Raw genomic sequence first — 12,871 nt, forward strand, 5'->3', positions numbered from 1 at the left:
CCCCCTTGAGGAGCCTGTGGAGAATGCAGGGGTATTCACCTACCCCACCTCCATGGTTGCTAACATGACCACAGACATAGGGGACTGGTGGCTTGATGGGTTGGGCCCTCTACCACAGGTTTTACCCTTGGGAAGACGGTTGCTGCAAAGGAGAGGCTAGGCCTCCCTATGGTTGTGCCTAAGAGCCTCCTCCCGAATGCCTCTTTGTTGCTCAGATGTGGCCCTGTCTCTCTAGCTAAGCCAACTTGAAAGGTGAAATCACTGCCCTCCCCCCTACGTGGGATCAGACACCCAGGGGAGTGAATCTCCCTGGCAACGTGGAATATGACTCCCGGGGAGGAATGTAGACCTGGCATCGTGGGACGGAGAACATCTTCTTGACCAAAAGGGGGATGTGAAAGGAAATGAAATAAGCTTCAGTGGCAGAGAGAATCCAAAAGGAGCCGAGAGGTCACTCTGGTGGGCACTCTTACGCACACTTTAGACAACCCTTTTTAGGTTCTAAAGAATTGGGGTAGCTGGTGGTGGATACCTGAAACTATCAAACTACAACCCAGAACCCATGAATCTCGAAGACAGTTGTATAAAAATGTAGCTTATGAGGGGTGACAAGAAGATTGGGAAAGCCATAAGGACCACACTCCACTTCGTCTAGTTTATGGATGGATGAGTAGAAAAATAGGGGAAGGAAACAAACAGACAAAGGTACCCAGTGTTCTTTTTTACTTCAATTGCTCTTTTTCACTCTAATTATTATTCTTGTTATTCTTGTGTGTGTGCTAATGAAGGTGTCAGGGATTGATTTGGGTGATGAATGTACAACTATCTAATGGTACTGTGAACAATCGAAAGTACGATTTGTTTTGTATGACTGCGTGGTATATGAATATATCTCAATAAAATGAAGATTAAAAAAAAAAAAAAAAGAAAAAAAGACATAATGCTGAGCAAAATAAGCCTGGCACAAAAAGAGAGATATTGTATGTTACCACTAATGTGAATTCTGTGAAAAATGTACAATGTTTTATACTGTAGAATGTAGGGGACCTAGAGATACCAATTAGTGGAGGGGGAATGATAATCTAATAAGAACAGATAAACTATGGAGGGTAATCTCAAGGTTATGGGAATGCTCAGGAATGATTATGGTTTGTAAACTTTCTTGGATATAGTAAGATCATGTTGGAAGCAATAGAGTTATTTTAGGTTTTTTTTTTTCTCTTATTCCATTGTTTTCTTAGGGGTTGTTAATTTTCTTGGGGTATGGTAGGAACATGTTGGAAGCAATGTAGTTATTTTAGATTATTTGTTTTTCTTACTCCTCTGTTTGGACATGATTTATTAATTTTCTTGGGGTATGGTAGGAACATATTGGAGGCAAAGTGGTTATTTTGGGTTATTTGTTTTCCTTGGTCCATTGCTTTGTTTGGGATGTTGTGGGGTTTTTTTGGTTGTTGTTTGCCTGTTTGTTTTTGATTTTTTGATAAACAAGGTTGGAGGATTGAAGGGGGATCGGTGGAAAGATGGGAGTAAAGGCTGGATGACGGGTGGGGTGGGGTGGGGGGATGGTTTGGGTGTTCTCCTTTCACTTTTGTTTTTTGTTCTTGTTCTGATTCTTTCTGATGTGGGGAGGATGTTCAGGGGTGGATTGTGGTGGTGAACGCGTGGCTGTGTGGTCATGCTGTGAACAGTTGATTGTGTACCATGGATGACTGTATGGTTTGTGAGTGTATTTCAATAAAACTGAATTGAAGGAAAGAAAAAAAAAAAAAAGATAATATAGGGAAACATCTTCAAGATCTAGTAATAGGAGTCAGCTTCTTAGACATTACACCCAAAGTACAAGCAACAAAAGAAAAAATAGATAAATGGGAACTCCTGAAAATCAAAACCTTCTGGGCCTCAAAAGACTTTGGCAAATAGGTGAAGAGACAGCCAACTCAATGGGAGAAAATATTTGGAAACCATATATCTGATGAGAGACTGATAATCTGCATATATAAAGAAATCCTACAACTCAATGACAATAGTACAAATAGCCCAATTATAAATTGGGCAAAAGATACGAAAAGATATTTTTCTGAAGAGGAACTAAAAATGACTAAAAAAACACATGAAAAAAATGTTCATCTTCACTAGCTATTAGGGAAATGCAAATCAAAACCACAATGAGATATCATATCACACCAATAAGAATGGCTGCTATTAAGGAGACAGGAAACAATAAATGCTGGAGAGGATGTGGAGAAATTGGAACTCTTATTCATTGTTGGTAGGAATGGTACAGCTGCTGTGGAAGACAGTTTGGCTGTTCCTCAGAAAACTAGATATTGAGTTATCCTACAATCCTGCAATTCCACTTCTTGGTATATACCCAGAAGATCTGAAAGCAGTGACACAAACAGACATTTGCACACCAATGTTCATAGCAGCAGTGTTCACAATTGCCAAGACATGGAAACAATCCAAGTGTCCTTCAACAGATGAGTGGATAAACAAAATGTGGTAGATACATACAATGGAATACTATGCAGCAGTAAGAAGGAACGAGTTCCTGAAACATATGGCAGCATGGATGAACTTTGAAGATATAATGCTGACTGAAATAAGTCAAACACAAAAGGAGAGACACTGTATGTTAACACTTCTATGAACTCCCTGAACAACGTAAAATCAGTGTCTTATAATGTAGGTTATAGGGAACCTAAAGATGGACAGAAGCAAGTGAAGGGAGAATGATAACCTAATATGTTCAAATATATTAATGATGTTGCATTTAAAGGTATGGGAATGATGGGGTGATGATTGTTCGTTAATGGGATTGTAAGTATCAGAGCTGCATTGAAGACAAGCATGATTGAAAGGGGTTGTTTAAAGGCATGTATCCCACAGATTAGCACTACAAATATAAATAAGTGCTTGTATGATACACGTCTAAGGTATGACACTGGTACAAAGAGTTAACAAAAGAGTGGTATGCGGGAAAAACTACCTATTGCATATAGTACTAGGAACTATAAATAATAGGAATACCTTACCAGTACCACACAAATACTAGTGATAAATAATTAAGGGCCGACAGAAAGCCTGAGGCCCCTGAGTGCGTTCAGTTCCCTGGTGAGTCAGGAGCGTCACCAGTGACTGACTTGTATATAGACATGAAAACCCAGATCCCTTACCAGGAACTGGGATCAAGATCTGGAACTTAGTTTACATTCCCAATCTCCTCTTCAGGATCATGCTGTGGCATGGAAACTTTGCCTGAAATCACGCATTTGCTTGACTTCATTCCCTTCTCTGCTCTGCTTCTCTCACTTCCTTACTGGATTCTTTCGGGAGCCTTCTTTAAGAACCACATGCACAGGGACTCAGGCAAGATGGCGGCATAGAGAGGAGTGGAAACTAAGTAGTCCCCCTGGAACAACTACAAAAAACCAGAAACAACTAGTAAATAATCCAGAATAACTGCGGGGGGACAAACGAGACCATCCATTCATCATACACTAACCTGAATTGGGAGGAATGCCCGAGAACACAGCATAAAATCTGTAAGTAAAACCTGCGGAACCAGGTCGGGAGACCCCTCCCCCATAGCCCGAGCTGCAGAGCCGCCTGGTGCCAGAGAGAAGCTCTCTCCCAGCAAGCGAATACAGCTCAGCTAAGCTCCAACTGGGGTTTTAAGTAGCGAGTGTGAACTGCTCACTACAGGTACGCAGCCCCAAAAAACAGACAGAGGCTTTGGGTGACGACTGACCTGGGAGAGCCGGAGGGTTGCCTTGGACTGGGTCTGAAGGGGACTGTTTCTTTTTTGGCTCAGTGGAGAAAGCCCCAGTCATTTCCAGTTTCCAGGGCTGTGACTCTGGGAAGGGTGGAGACACCACAAGCAGAGAGAGAGACCATTGAAATGCTAATGACCTCCACCTGAGGGGTCTGTCTTCTCTAGGAGGAAAGGGGTGGGGCCCTTTCCATTCAGAACCAGACCCCAGAGCCTGGGGGAACACGGCCATACCTCCTCACACCAGTCAAGAATTATAGGCTAACAGGCACCACCTGCTGGGCAGAAAAGCACAGTGACCCGAGGCATCAAAGGGTGGAGCAATTTTCTAAGACACACCCTCAGGGAAACCAGATACTGAATACTTCTTCCCTCTGGGACCTGAGCCTGTTCTGGTCTGGGAAAACCTGATTTGGATAACCAAGGAAACCATGCCTAGACAACAGAAAATTACAACCTACACTAAGAAAAACAAAGTTATGGCCCAGTCAAAGGAACAAACGTACACTTCAACTGAGACACAGGAATTTAAACAACTAATGCTAAATCAATTCAAAAAGTTTAGAGAAGATATTGCAAAAGAGATAGAGGCTGTAAAGGAAGCACTGGACATGTATACAGCAGAAATCAAAAGTTCAAAAAACCTACTAGTAGAATCTATGGAAATGACAGGCACAACACAAGAGATGAAAGACACAATGGAAACATACAACAGCAGATCTCAAGAGGCAGAAGAAAACACTCAGGAACTGGAGAACAAAACACCTGAAAGCCTACACGCAAAGGAGTAGATGGAGAAAAGAATGAAAAAATATGAGCAACGTCTCCGGGAACTCAAGGATGAAACAAAGTACAATAATGTATGTATCATTGGTGTCCCAGAAGAAGAGAAGGGAAAGGGGGCAGAAGCAATAATAGAGGAAATAATTAATGAAAATTTCCCATCTCTTATGAAAGACATAATATTACAGATCCAAGAAGCACAGCATACTCCAAACAGAAGAGATATGAAGAGGCCTACGCCAAGACACTTAATAATCAGATTATCAAATGTCAAAGACAAAGAGAGAATCCTGAAAGCAGCAAGAGAAAAGCAATCCATTACATACAAAGGAAGCTTAATAAGACTATGTGCGGATCTCTCAGCAGAAACCATGGAGGCAAGAAGGAAGTGGTGTGATATATTTAAGATACTGAAAGAGAAAAACCACCAACCAAGAATCCTGTATCCAGCAAAGCTGTCCTTCAAATATGAGGGAGAGCTCAAAATATTTTCTGACAAACAGACAATGAGAGACTTTGTGAACAAGACACCTGCCCTACAGGAAATACTAAAGGGAGCACTACAGGGTGATAGAAGACAGGAGTGTGTGGTTTGGAACACAGTTTTGGGAGATGGTAGCACAACAATGGAAGTACACTGAACAAAGGTAACTATGAATACGGTTGAGAGAGGAAGATGGGGAGCATGTGAGACACCACAAGAAAGGAGGAAAGATAATGACTGGGACTGTGTAACTTGGTGAAATCTAGAGTATTCAACAATTGTGATAAAATGTACAAATATGTTCTTTTACGAGGGAGAGCAAGCAAATGTCAACCTTGCAAGGTGTTAAAAATGGGGAGGCATTGGGGGAGGGATGCAATCAGCATAAACTAGAGACTGTAACTAATAGAATCATTGTATTATGCTTCCTTTAATGTAACAAAGGTGATATACCAAGGTGAATGCAGATGGGGGGGGGATAGGGGAGGCATGTTAGACACTTGACATTGGTGGTATTGTCTGATTCTTTATTCTACTTTGATTTAAGGTTATTTTTCCTTTTGCTGCTTCCTAGCTGTCATTTTTTTGTTTCCTCTTTCTTTTGCCTCTCTACCTTCTTTGACTCTCCCTCCTGCCTTGTGGAAGAAATGTAGATGCTCTTGCTTAGTATGAGCAGAATGTTCAATTAGGATGAACTTAAATGTTTGGAAATGAACAGGGGTGTTGGTAGCAAGATGTGAGAATAACTAACAGCGCCGAATGGTGTGTGAATGAGGTGGAAAGGGGAAGCTCAGAGTCATATATGTCACCAGAAGGAAAGTTGGAGGTCAAAAGATGGAAATGTATAAAACTGAATCCTATGGTGGGCAATGTCCATGATCAACTGCACAAATACTAGAAATCACTTCATGAACCAGAACAAATGTATGACAATACAATTAGAAGTTAATAATAGAGGGGCATATAGGGAAGAACTATATACCTATTACAAACTATATACTACAGTTAGTAGTATTTCAACATTTTTTCATAAACAGTAACAAACGTACTATATCAATACTAGGAGTCAACAATTGAGGGGGGTTGGTTAGGGATAGGGGAGGTTTAGAGTTTCCTTTTCTTTTTTTCTCTTTTCATCTTTCACTTTATTTCTTGTCTGGAGTAATGAAAAGTTTCTAAAAATTGAACAAAAATTAAGTGTGATGGATGCACAGCTGTATGAGGGTACCCAGGGGCAAGTGATTGTACACTTTGGATCTTTGGATAATTGTATGGTATCTGAACAATCTCAATAAAAATGAAAAAAAAAATGTAAAAAAATAAAAAATAATTAAGGGCCAATAAAAGCTTCAGGGTGTCTGGGGTCATGAGAATTGTTTAAAATGGAGAGTGATGATGATTGTACATCTAAGTGAAGATAATGTGAGATACTGATTGTCTATCTTGGATAGAACATATGCTATGTGAAATTAGGAACTTCCTACTTAAAAAGTCAAGCCCTTGATCTTGGGGCTTGCCCTAGTGAAACTTACAGCTATAAAGGGGAGGCTAAGCCCACCTATAATTATGTCTGGGAGTCACCTCCAAAGAACCTCTTTTGTTGCTCAGATGTGGCCTTTCTCTCTCTAAGCACAGCTCTGCAAACAAATTCAACACCCTACCCCCAATGTGGGGCAGGACTCCCAGGTGAGTGAGTCTCCCTGATGATATGGGACATGGATCCCAGGAATGAGCCTGACCCTGTAATCAAGGGATTGGGAACGGCTTTTTGATCAAAAGGGGGGAAAGAAAGGCAATAAAATAAGGTTTCCATGGCTAAGAGATTTCAAATAGAGTAGAGAGGTTGTCCTGGAGGTTATTGCTATGCAAGCTTCAGCTAGATATGCCAAATGGCCACAGTAGGACAAGCCCAAATTAACAGTACTCCCCCAAACCCTAAAGAATACCCTGGTCCCTATCTGAGACTCTATAAAAGTTTCACTCACTAAGTTTATTTTTCAGAAACTTAAATCCTCCAGTGTTCCTATGCCAGCTAAGTCCCAAAACCCAGAGGCAAGAGCCTCTTCAAGAACATCAACCAGATGTGTCCCCCTTTCCCATAATGCTGACACCCCTTTTCAACATGAACAAGTTTGAGTGGTCTTGGCCTAGACATCCCTGAAGATTGGGAGTGATTAAACTAGAGGAAGGGGTATCAACAGACAAGATGGACTTTAACAAAGGATTATGAATACTGAATCTTTATATAATTTTTCTCTTCTTAGTTGCTAGGGTATTTGAATAGCTAGAAGGAAATAACTGAAATAGGAGAACTGTAACCCATAACATTCTTTGAAATTTCCTCTATATCTACTTGTTAAATTGTACTTTGAAAGTTATCACCTTTCTGTATTTATGTTATATTTCACAATAAGGAAATAACTGAAAGTATGGTACTGTAACCTATAACATTCTTTGAAATTTCCAATCTAACTACTTGTTAAATCACACTTTGAAAGTTATCACCTCTCTGCATATATGTTATATTTCACAATAAGGAAATAACTGAAATGGTGGAACTGTAACCCATAACAAAAAAAAAGTAAACAACTTGAATGGTCCTTTAAAAAATATATAGAAAGAAATAAAATCTAAAATGAAATAAAAACACAAAATATGAACCTAACCATAAACCAAACAAATAACATAAGCCACACTGGATAGGAAGAAAGAAAAAGAAAAACTGACCAAAGTAACTTTGGAACAGTGAACCTGAACTACATATCCTGTCAAAAGATAAAAGGCATGCAAACAAATCCTGCACTATAATCAATAAATTGGTTTTTCACAGTTGTATGGGTGCAGCAATTCTGAATCTACTTTCTCAGCAAATGAGTCAATCTATTGATGGTGCTGATCTCACTTTTGGAAAAGGGAGATGCAAATATGGAATGAGGGAGGACTAGGAAGATTCCTGGGATATTATATTCCAATAACAATCAAAAATTTTCTGTGCTGCCTCAGCATCTATCTTATTTTGGCTAAGTCACTTACCTCAACACTGACCTTTGGCCTACTTAATAAGCAGCTTTCCAGCCCTGAGGCACAATTCACCCAGAGCCCAAATTCGTATGTGTGTCCATTTTTACCCACAGCACCTACGCAACTCACTCAAAACCCACAGAGGGGCCCAAATGATAAGTTCACCATCCCCACTGCCCTCAGACTCCCAAGCCCTTTTCCCTTTTCATGCTAGTTTGCTTTAAACCAACTAATCTTTGACTCCTGCAGGAAATCTACTAATCCGTACCCCTAGACCACAATAAAAATACAAGCCCGCAGGTCCCTCTGGCTCTGCCTGTGTGCTCCCCACCCAATGACTGAGTCACCTGAGCCGATCACATCACCCACTGACCCCTCTTGGCACCCCCCTCTCTCTCTGGGATCTGTGAGTAACAAACTCTCTTTTCTCATGCATCATAGCCTGAGTTTCTCGTTGTGTCACACCTGACCTCAACTCAGACCCAAATTTAAAATCCAACTTGGAACATGTATGAACTCAAGGGGTGTGTGTGTATGTGTATGTGTGTATGTATGTACAGACATATAAATAGATGTAAACATGTGTAGACACACGCAGCTCTGTCCAATAAAATGGAATAGAAGTAATGATGCCCAGTAGCAATAAGCACACTAGCACCCATATTTTGATTTTTACTGTCATTATCTACTACAGGCAACCAGGGTTCCTTGGAAGGCTGAGTCTAGGACTGGAGCAGATAAAGTAAGAGATGAGGGCTGGAACATCTTTTTGTGCCAGAAAGTAAGGAAGTGCTCAGAAAATGATACAGATGCATCAAAAAGGACACAAACGCCTTGGCTCCACTGGCCAACTCAGGGATAACTGAGCATCAAAGTAAATAATGACAGTAGTGGATTATAATCCCTTGAATAAAACAAAAATCCACTGAATAAAGATCTATAAAAATAAAATAAAAATTTATTACTGATAACAAATAAGTAAATAAATAAAGCTTTAAGAATAAATACAGAAAAAATGTTAATAGTTAGAAATCATCATTTGGCAGCTATCATAATAAACTGATTCAGGCAAGATTCATCAATAGATATTGACAGGTAAAAGTTTGACAAGGAACAAGATATTTACATAGCCTCAAAGGATCACCCCACAAATTACTTATTAATTACAAAGTGTATTAGTTTCCTAATACACAAAGCACCACAAACATAACATAACAAAGCACGACCAATTAGGTGGCTTAAAACAGAAATTTATTCTTCCATAATTCTGGAGGTAGAACTCCAAAATCAAGTGTCCGCAAGGCCATACTGTCTCTGAATATTCTAGGGAAGGATGCTTCCTTGCCTCTTCCTGGTTTCTGGTGGCCCCAAACATTCCTTGCTTGTGGTAGCACACCTCCAATCTTCTTATAAGGATACCACCCATACTGGATTAGGGTCACACAAATCCAGTATGGCCTCATCCTAACTTGATTACATGTGCAAAGACCCTATTTCCAAAGAAGGTCACATTCACAAGTACCAGCGCTTAGAACTTCAACATATCTTTCTTAGGGATACAATTCAACCTATCACACAAATTAAAATATATATAGTAACTTTACAGTGGAGAAACCTGGCAAATGAGAGAAACTTAAGCCAAGTGCTCAAAGTAAATATCCCCCAAAATGAGACAAATTGACCTATGTCCCTTGATGTAATGCACCAAGAAGGACACAATATCACTTGCGTAGAATTTCTGCCAAAAATGCATAACCTAAATCTAACCATAAGGAAACATCAGGCAACCCCAGGTGAAACAAAACAAATGGCCTGTATGCTTTAAAAAATGTCAATGACGTGAAAGACAAAGAAACACTGAGGAACTCTTAATTAAAGAAGAGTAAGATTAAAGAAGAATAAAAAGACATGACAACCAAAGACAATATGTAATCTGGGAGTGTATCCTGCATAAGGAAAAATAAACTCCTATTAAAGACATTATTGGGGCCATTTGAATAACATCTCTAGATTAGAAATAGCTTTGTATCATTATTCAATTTCCTTATTTTGATAATTACATGGTAGTTACATAAATGCTCTTAGAATATATACACAAAAATTTACTGATAAAGGAGCATGATGTCTGTAATATTCAAACGTTTCAGAAAAAAATTGTATATATGTAAATATATACATAAATGCATATACTTTTATATATATTTACACATATTACATAAATATACACTTATATATAGTTTTTCTGAAATATTTGAGTAAGTTGCAGATGTACATATAGATACATATTTTAATATACATTATATATATATTTATATGTTACATGTAAATATGTATTCAAATTACATGTAAATACAAAGAGAATGATACAGCAAAATGAGGCAAAATATAAACAAATGGTAAATTTGGGTAAAGGTTTTGTAGGAGTTCCTTTTACCATTTTAACATTTTTCTGTAAGTTTGAAATTGTATCAAAATAAAATGTTACTTCAAAAAATGAATAATGATAGGAATGAATTACAGCTTAATGGATAAAAGAGAATCCCCAAGTCCTTACTGATAATAAATAAGTAAATAAATAAGGGAATGAAAGCTTTCTTTACAGAAGTATGCACAACAATATACAAGGAATGACAGAGTTAGAAAAATCACCATTTTGTGATCATCAGGCAACAATCATCAATGGATGCTAAAACTATTTCATAAAATGATTTTGTAAAAGACTGTTAGAGAATAGGACAGTTACACAGTCACACATTACTTACAAAAGGGAAAAGGTAAATTTACAGTGGAGAGACCTGGGGGACACCATCTTAACCATGAGATCAAAGTTAATACCACAAATAATGAGACAAACTGACAGCATGTGTCTCCTAATATGATGCATTGAGAAGGATATAACATTATCCATATAGGAATCCTGTCCAAATTGTTAACCTGAAATGTAACCATGAGGAAACAAGCAGGTAAATGCAAATTCAGGAACACTGTAAAACAACTGGCCTAGTTTCTTCAATAATGTTCTGCCAGTTTGGATCTATTATGTCCCCCAGAAAAGTCATGTTCTTTAATGCAATCTTGTGGGGGCAGACTTATTAATCTTTTTGATTAGGGTGTGACTTTTTGATTAGGTTGTTTCCATGGAGCTATGACTCACACAAGTGTAGGAGAGACAGTTGATTAGATCATTTCCATGGAGGTGTGGCCCCCCCCATTCAGGGTAGGTCTTAATTAGATCACTGAAGTCCATCAAGAGGTTCAGGAAGAGAGACAGGAGCCGGAGCCAACAGAGATACTTAGAGATGCTTAGAGATTCAGACAGAAGGAAGTTTGGAGATGCTAAACTAAGAGATGAAGCCAGAGTTTGCCCCAGAGAAGCTAAGAGAGGCCCACCCAGATGCTTAGAGAGAAACGTCCCAAGAGAAGAAAGCATGGACACAGAGGAGCTGAGAGAGAGGAGCTTAGACAGATGCCCAGAGACATTTTAGAGAAAGCCATTTTGAAACACAACCCAGGAGCAAAGGACCAGCAGACGCCAGCCACATGCCATCCCAGCTGACATAGGTTTTCGGACGCTATTGGCCTTTCCTCACTGAAGGTATCCTCTTTTTGATGCCTTATTGATGGACACTATTATGGCCTTAGGACTGTAAATTTATAACCAAATAAACCCTCTTTACAAAAGCCAATCCATTTCTGGTATTTTGCATAACAGCAGCTCTAGCAAACTGGAAAAATGTCAAAGTCATGAAAGAGATAAAAGGCTGGGAAACCACGATAGGTTAAAGAAGACTACTAAAAAGAATATTATGCAGCTGTAATAAGACAGAATAGAGTCACGGAGCATGTAACAACATGGTTGAAGCCTGAGGACGTTATGTTGAGCGAAATTAACCAGAATTAAAAGCACAAATACTGTATGGTCTCATTAATATGAACTAACATTAATGAGCAAACTATGAGGGTTAAAGCTGAGAACACAGGTTATCAGAAGATAGAAAGAGGGTAGAGATCGGGCATTTGATGCTGAAGGAGTACAGAATGTTCAACAGGATTGATTGTATAGATCCAGAAATGGATAGCATAATACTGTGTGACTGTATCACAATATTCTAAGTACACTGAACAAAGACAACTGTTAGTATGGTTGAAAGAGGAAGGCTAGGAGCGTGTATGACACCAGAAAGAAAGATAGATGATAAAGACTGGGACTGTATAAATTAGTGAAACTAAGAGTGGCCAATAACAGTGATTAAATGTACAAATGTAAGAATATTTTTACATGCAAAAGAACAAATGAATGTTAACTTTGCAAGGTGTTGAAAAAGCAATAGTATTGGGGAAAAAATACAATCAATGCAAACTAGAGTCTATAGTTAACAGTAACTTCGTAATATGCTTCTGTTAATTGTAACAAAGGCAATATACCAAAGCTAAATGTCTATAAGAGGGGGATATAAGGGAGGATATGGGATTCTTGGCAGTGGTGTTGTTGTCTGACCTTTATATTGTATTTTATTTTATTTTTCGTTTTTTTTAAATTCTTCATTGTTACAGTTAGTTAGTGCTGCCATTATGCAAAATACCACAAGTAGATTGGCTTTTATACAGGGGATTTATTAGGTTACAAAGTCACAGTTCTAAGGCTATAGAAGAGTCCAGACTAAGGCATCAACAAGAGGATACCTTCACTGAAGAAAGGCTAATAGCATCCAGAACACCTGTCAGATGGGAAGGCACGTGGCTGGCGTCTGCTGGTCCTTTGCTCCTGGGTTGTGCTTCAAAATTGCTTTCTCCAAAATGTCTCTAGG

General features: G+C 38.9%; 1 protein-coding gene across 9 annotated transcripts in view; it reads right to left on the bottom strand.

Moving 5' to 3' along the window:
* Nucleotides 1–12,871, bottom strand: part of ZNF182 (zinc finger protein 182) — a 108,579-nt gene that overhangs the window by 53,697 nt on the left and 42,011 nt on the right. The window contains exons 1-2 of one of the 9 annotated variants that reach the window (XM_037821891.1): nucleotides 3,755–3,771; nucleotides 3,180–3,424 (exon numbers count right to left, since the gene is read on the bottom strand). The exons of the other annotated variants lie outside the window; for them this stretch is intronic. The gene's annotated coding sequence lies outside the window, so the exon portion shown is untranslated. Of the gene's footprint in view, nucleotides 1–3,179; nucleotides 3,425–3,754; nucleotides 3,772–12,871 lie in introns of those variants that run through there. 9 annotated transcript variants of the gene reach the window in all.

The sequence above is a fragment of the Choloepus didactylus genome, chromosome X (genome assembly GCF_015220235.1).
Source record: "Choloepus didactylus isolate mChoDid1 chromosome X, mChoDid1.pri, whole genome shotgun sequence".
Lineage (NCBI taxonomy): Eukaryota > Metazoa > Chordata > Mammalia > Pilosa > Megalonychidae > Choloepus > Choloepus didactylus.